Below are 7,632 nucleotides of genomic sequence, written 5' to 3'. Positions count from 1 at the left end.
TACATAACTGAATTAAGTCATAAATATATATAAGCGACCAAAAAATATCAATACTGGAAACATATAAACTTTTTTATGAATCATCAACTAAAAAAAAACTTGTGAAAAATGAAGCTATCAAAAAGTTCTCCAAATACTTTGACACTAAAGAGAGGATTTCGTATTTGTGAAACTGACGAAATAGTACAAAAAGTAATTCACGATCAAATCAAATATAAAACTCTTATCGTTGACGGACTTGGAATCGCATTCGATGAATCAACGAAAGACAAAAATATCTTCAAAACATTTTGGTCTAAGCTTAACGAATCAGTAACAACTTTAATATTAGCTGAACCGCCAGAAGAAGATAAAACTCGTCATGATTGCGAACTTAATATTGCAGAAGTACTTACAAACATTCGAACTCTTCAAGTTGAATCACTTTATCTTGATTTGTCAAGATTTTTTGACAACAACAAAAAACTGGAAACTGTCTTACTTTTGGACAAAGAAAGAGCTGACCCAGAACCAAACAAAGCGAATGTTGATCTTCACTTTTTTCCAGTACTTCGCCATTGTAGATCACTTAAAACACTCGTGACTCGATGTTACTTTCCACTTGAAGCTAATTTTATTAACGAATGGTTCGCAGAGTTGAACTTTAATTACCTGAATATGGATGAAGTTGTTTTTGATGTTGAAAAGTTGCCATTCCTTAATGATTGGGAACATTTTCGTTGGATTGTTACCGAAATGAAACTCAATTTTGATTTGGAGCTCTTTAAGGTTCTCGTTGAACCAGTAAAGGTTGAATTAGATAAGCTAGACGATCAAGAAAATTGCATAAATGATCATGAAGTCTATAAGAGCAATTCTGTCAAAGTATTAAAAGGTTCATGGAAAAGACAACTTACTTGTTTAAACTATCTGAAAAGTTGTCTTCAAAGTTTCCCATCACTTGAATCGCTGAATTTGAGATTTCACAACATTGATGATCAGAAATTCATTGATTTGATCTTTACTCACTTAAAAAAGTTGAAGAAACTTAAACATCAATTCTACTCAAGTGATATAAATTGGCCGATATTTCCGCAAATCGAAAGTTTACAAGCCAACTTTGAAGTTTCAACGAATAAGAGTTTCCAGAGGTTCCTGTTTTCATTTCCAAATGTCATTGATTTGAGTATCAAGATACGTGAAGGAATCATGTGTGACACAAGCGTTAAAATGATTGCCGAAACAAATCCATTGTTGACAAATTTTCATGTGGATTGCCACGAAAGTGAGTTAACCAATGTTGGTTTAGAAATCATCAAAAACACATTTCACCAATTAAAATCTTTGCATGTCAGATGTACATTGAATAAGGATGACATTTTCAAAATTTTTAACGAATTAGATCAATTAGAAACAGTAATTGCTGGATACCGAACATTCACAAGGAACGACTTTGAAAAATCTGTGAAGAACAGTGAAGAGGTTCTCGTAAAAAGTTTTTCAACTTTAAACTTAAATCATATCCAAATGATGCCATACGAAATATTGGAACGAATCTTCATGTTTTTAACAAAAAATGATCAGCTAACATGCCGACAAGTATGCAAAAAGTGGTTCGACATAATTTCATCAAGTAACAAAATCGATCGAACATTAGACTTCAGAGATGGCTATTTGTCAGTTCAAACAAATCCTGTCATGATTCTGATGACGTCAAAGTTTCAATATAACCGAATCCTGTTAGATAAATACACCACAATTTCTGTAGATCAAGACTTGAGTGCATTTTGGAAGAACATTGGAGCTAACATTGAAGAGCTGTCCTTAGGCTTCAACAGTTTAAGGTTAACTGACGCCATGAAAAGTGGTTTGCGTGATTTACCAAAACTAAAACATCTGAAAAATTTTGTCCGATATTCAAATTTTTTGGAATTTTTAACGAAAATTTCTTGTGAATGGCTTGTTATAACAAAAAGCATCACAATACTCACGATAGCCTTTAGCTTAACAGGCTCTTTTCTTGTAGAAGATTTAAATTTTTCATCAGTTCAAAAAATGTCAAATGTTGAAGATCTTAGAGTGCATTTCTATGGCAGTTCCAGCAGTTTTTCCTTTGATTGGTTGGAAGTTTTCCCAAACCTGACCAAACTTGCAATTTTTACCTTCAATGAGAACGAAGCTTCTTTACAAAACTTGTATGAGGAAAAGTTAAGTTTTGACAAAATCACACATTTATTGATTGCAACTTACAAGAAATGGCCTTCGCTCAATTATGAGTTTATTCGTAGAAAATTTAAGAAATTAAAGTCACTCGCAATTTGTGTGGCAACTAATAACAAAATAGAGACGATTCATTTTCGACAAGTGAAGGGACTTGTAAACGAGATATTTGATAAAGTAAAGTCTCTGGAAGAAGTTTATGCAGTGACTTTTAATTATGTCATATCAGCAAGTCATGAAAGTGCGATATTGCAAAGGAAAATATTTTTTCGATCGGGAGAAGAAGTTAGTGAGCCCCATCGAATATTTGACAATATTTGCAGAGATTTTTGTAAGCCTATATAATTTTACGGATGCTGACCTAACAACCATAACCTGTCCTTGGATCGGGTTTAAGACAAGTTTTGATGTTCAAAGCTCTTAGATAATTCTAGATGTTATCAATGCATCTAGCTTTAACTTGTGATTTTTGACATCTTGGCGATCATGAAGATCTTTTTAGATGAGTTTTGCTGAATGTCGATCAGGACCTTTTTAGATTTGTATTGCTGAAGTTCGATCAGGGTCCCTTTGAATGATATTACTGAATCATCTTAATCTATTGACTTAAACAGAAGCCACTAATTTATATTAATTCATGCTAAGTAAAGCTGTGATATTCGTGCTTAAGCAGTTGTTAGTGTGTCCAATAACGGTCCTGGAAAAACAGAAGCCAAAAACTGGGGAAATTTTATATTAAAAATTAAAATTTGTAGAATTACTTAAAAAGTATAAAAGCTGTGATATTAGTAAATATAATAAGTAGTTGTTAGTGTGTCCAATAATGAATTTAATGTCGTCAAATAAGAAAAAATCTACTATTAATTAATTTCTATATATAAGATGTTATGATCAGTTAGTAATCAAGTCCCTTTAATTAATGTCATTTATTGTATAAATTTAAGTCCTGGTTGAATAAACTATTGTATTGTATTACTATGCTAAGTAAAGAACTGCTCTGAGGCCCTTGTTCATCATTCATCGTTTTTGATAGCTTCGTTCATTGAGGCTTCGTTAAAGGTTTTTAGAGCTGGATGGTCAATTCACATCGAGGATCAGTAGACTTCTTAAATCTCGCTAACAAGGTTTCATAGTTCAACTCTTAAGGCGTTCAATCTTATACCTTTTCAATCCGTTGGGTACAAAAAAATTATACCAAAAAAATTGATTTAACTAGATTTGCGGTTTTTGGTCCATAATAACAAATTTTTCATCACCAAATGTCACACAAATTTATTAAAAACTATTAAGTGCGTAATACTTCATTTCATGATGCTTTAAATTTTTCACTAATTTTTTAAAATAAATTTATAAAGTACAGAAAACAAGTTGTTTCCGAGAAAATTGAAACCACTGACAACCCACTCCATTTATTAACTTTGTGTGAAACGAACTTTCTGGTTAAGTTTTCAACTAATATTTTGCAAAAACGTAAAAGTTACTATCATATTGAGTTGGATAAATCGTTTCTTGTTCTCGTCTTATTTCAATACTCGTACACCCTTGAGAATATATTTGTCCCAAACTTGTTCTTGTTTCTCGAAATTTGCATCTGTTTCACTTTAAATTTCTGAAAAGTTTCTGTCAAGTTTAGAATTTTTTTCCGCTACAAGAAGTTAATTAGAGAAATTACTTTTTTTTTGTACGTGATGATTCTGCAACTTTTTCACACCTCTGCCTGATGAGCATTTGTATTGGTTAAAAAGTTTGATGTTAATGGAAAATCTGCAATATTTATGGGGTCCAATAAGGAAGACTTTGTGCGCATATATTTGCCGTATCTCATAGAAAACTTGGGAATTTATTATTCAAAAATGTTGTGAAACAATGCAAAATGCAGTATTTATTGCTCTGCAAGTTAGTTCTTCCTGCAAACTTGGACGACAACGAGAATTGAATAGCCAATGTTGTTAATCTTCGTATATATCAAGAAATTGGTGTCCCTATTAGGAACTTTACAACTTTTGCTTATATTTAAACAAGAGCAAAAAAGTTTTTCCTTTTGAAAGAAAAATTTTTGTTGCTCGGAAGCGGCAGCTGTCTCCCCATAAATTTTGCCTTGAAAATAATTTCTCCGACGTGATGTCATATAAAATAATTTCTAAACATTTCATCATCATCATCTCTCTCTCTCTCCATGTTTGCTCACTGCTAACCCCAATTGTTTGCCCTGAACATAATTTTTTATTCATGAACTAACATCCAAAGTCTTTGTCTTTGACCTATTACGGCTACAACTACGTTATTTTGCCTATCATTTCTGCAAAAGTAACCTCCATCATCTCGTTTTCTCTCTTTACCTTTCGTTACAATTCAAATAATGTTTCAGGAAAATTCTCCTTTGTTTAAATACTCTGAAAATTCCCAAATGTGAAAGCTCGTGTGTGTGTGTGTCTGTTGTTCATCCGAGAGTGAGTGACTGTATGAAAGTTTCGATCTTTTTTGCTCGTTCGAGTTTAAAAGATGAAGAAACGATGTTGTGTTGTACTTACTTCCACGTGTGTCATCTATATGCATGGATAATGGATGTATGTTTTTATAAAATGTTACACATATTTTCGTGTAGCAGTCCTTACATGATTTAAATGTCAGGAAGGAATGTGATTGCAGGGAGATGCAAGTGGAATGAACAATTAAGTAGCGACTCGGGGGAGCGTTTTATCCAAGAAAGTATTAAAAAGTCGTTTTCTTTAAAGTTTAATTGAGGATAAAGTTAGCAGAATTTTTTTCTTATGCTTCGAAAAGATAATTGAGGAATTTGTTTCAGCAAATCTATTAAGTTATAGAAAAGAAAATTTAAAAAAATCTTTGATTTGAAAGTTGCATAAATTGTTTTTTTTTTCATATTAGTTTCAGACGTTTTTTCAGATGTTTTTTGTTTTTTAAATTTAAAACGTTAAATCGAAAATTTATTTACATTGAAAGTCTTGTTTGCAATTTGTGATATTAGTTAAAATTAAATTTGCAAGTTACTTTCTTTTCAATTTTTTTCAAAGTTTTTAAAATCTAAATTAAGTTTGAAATTTAAAAAAAAATCATTAAAAAAAATTAATTTAGTTTACAAAGCTGAAGAAAATTTGCCTTTAATTGTTTTAAACATTTTAATTATTTTTTTGATAATTTGTATTTGATCGTTTTTGGATTTAAAATTTTAAAATGTTTTCCTTGAATTAATGTTTAATTTTTTAAATAACTAAAACAATACAATATTTTATTTAACCAGGAATAAGATTTATACAATAAATGACATTAATTAAAGGGACTTGATTACTAACTAATCATAACATCTTATACATAGAACTTAATAAATAGTAGATTTCTTCTTATTTGATGACAATTATTACAATATTGGACACACTAATAACTACTTTTTTAATAATTTTTAGTCATGTTTTATATATATTTTTTAATTTTTTTATATTTAATTTAAAAAAAATGTTGTAATGAATTACATTGTTGCTTTGCTTAGAATTTTGAAAAATTAAATCCAAAAAATTTATTTTTTTAAATTTTTTAATTTTTATAAAGTATTCTTTAAAAAAAAATTAACTTTAAATTATTTAACTCATATTAAAATTATTAGAACTGTAACTGAAAACAAATAAATTTGCGATATTTTTTTATAGAAAAAATTAAAAAATAAAAATTTCAGAAAAAAATATTAAAATAAGAAAATTTATTAAAAAAAATTAAAAAAATTAAAATAAAAATTTAAAATAAAAAAAAAAATATTATTTTGAATTATTCTCTTCATAGACTTCGTTAAAATATATAAAAAAAATATCTAGAAAAGTTCTCCATTTAAAAATTTTTTCTTTAAATAAATTCCAAAAAGCCATTTTAACTTCCAAATACTTGGTTTGAGAATCCCTTCTCTTTCCGTTTGGCATTAACACCAACTTTTCTGTTGATAAAAAATATCATGCATGACATTTTTTATTTGGGAACATTATTTATTACATTCTGTTTAAATAATCCCTCATTAAAGCTCTTAATAATATGTGTCACCTTTTTTCCCTTTACTGAACAAAATTTTCGTTTTTTCTGCCATTTTTTGCTCTTGTTAAATTTGTGTTGTGTTAAACTTAATAAAAAAGTTGTCACGAAAAAAAGACTCGAGTTAAAGAGTTTTTTTTGTGTGTCGAGAACATTAAATTTGCATAAAATAAGAGAATTATCGCACACACATAATTAACACTTTCTTAAAATAAAATAAATTGCTTATCAACACATTTATCATGCGCCATATCAACGTTATTATGCTACGACAACGTGGTAGTTGTTGTTGTCATGATTGCTGCAAAAGTAGCTGTTAATTAATCAAAATTAATGTGTGGAGAACATATGTGTGTGTCATAATTTAATCTACACGTGTGTCGGTGTGTGTAAATTTACGGTCGATAATTCTTGAGACTGACATGACACAACAACTCTTTGTGCATAAATAAATAAATAAATTTACACAAAATCTCCTTCTATCAATTTTACTTAATTTTGTGGGTCATCTTGCGATGTTTGTCGTACGAACGTGTCCATTCGATGATGAGATGATATGATGTCCTCTGTTCATCAAATCAATTATTATCCCTTTAATAAATATTTTGTGGGTAAGGGAGCTTTAACAGGCTTTTGGACATAAAGGGCTTTCTCACACATTTTAGACCAAATAATTGATGATTAGGTATTTAGCACACCTGGTTACCTACCTCATTGGTTGCAGCAGTTTCCATGATGTGATGTGAACACGCATTGAGGAATAAATTAGTTTGGGTGATGTAAATAAATTGAATTATTGTTTGTTGTTTGATCGTGTCTGCCGTTCGGTGTGTGTCTAATTTGGGGAAATTTATGCGTGCATGCATGCATTTAATAATGGAAATTTGTAAATTTAATAAGTATGCGGTTTTATTGGGTGAGACGGTCTCAAGTGGTTTGATGGAAAAGGCTTGTTGTTCAAATTTAGATACAAAGTTAGAGCTATTTGACTCACAAATAGAATAGAATGCTTTTCAGCTACTTTGACCCATTGAAAATTTTGGGTCTCAGTGTCTTAATTTAAAGCCCTAAATTGATTTAAAAGATTTTTAATTTTTTTTTTCCAAAAAATCAAAATTTCGGAAAAACTTCGATTTTTGGCGATTTTCAAAATTTAATTTTTTTTTTGTTTTTTTCGAAAATCAAAACTTTTTAAATTTTAATTTTTCACTGGAATTTTCGTTGAAAACTTCTCGAGTAATTTTTTTTTCCAAGTCGAAAACAATTCCAAAACTTCTCAATGCGGACTTTTTAGGGTTTGAAAGAAATATTGATATCGAAAGATTCTAAAGGATAAAAAAATCTTTCGATATCAATATTTCTTTTCGCAATTTTTTAAATTTAAACAAATTGATTTTA

The sequence above is a fragment of the Culicoides brevitarsis genome, chromosome 1, assembly GCF_036172545.1.
Source record: "Culicoides brevitarsis isolate CSIRO-B50_1 chromosome 1, AGI_CSIRO_Cbre_v1, whole genome shotgun sequence".
Classification (NCBI taxonomy): domain Eukaryota; kingdom Metazoa; phylum Arthropoda; class Insecta; order Diptera; family Ceratopogonidae; genus Culicoides; species Culicoides brevitarsis.
Note: the sequence above shows the minus strand (reverse complement) of the source record.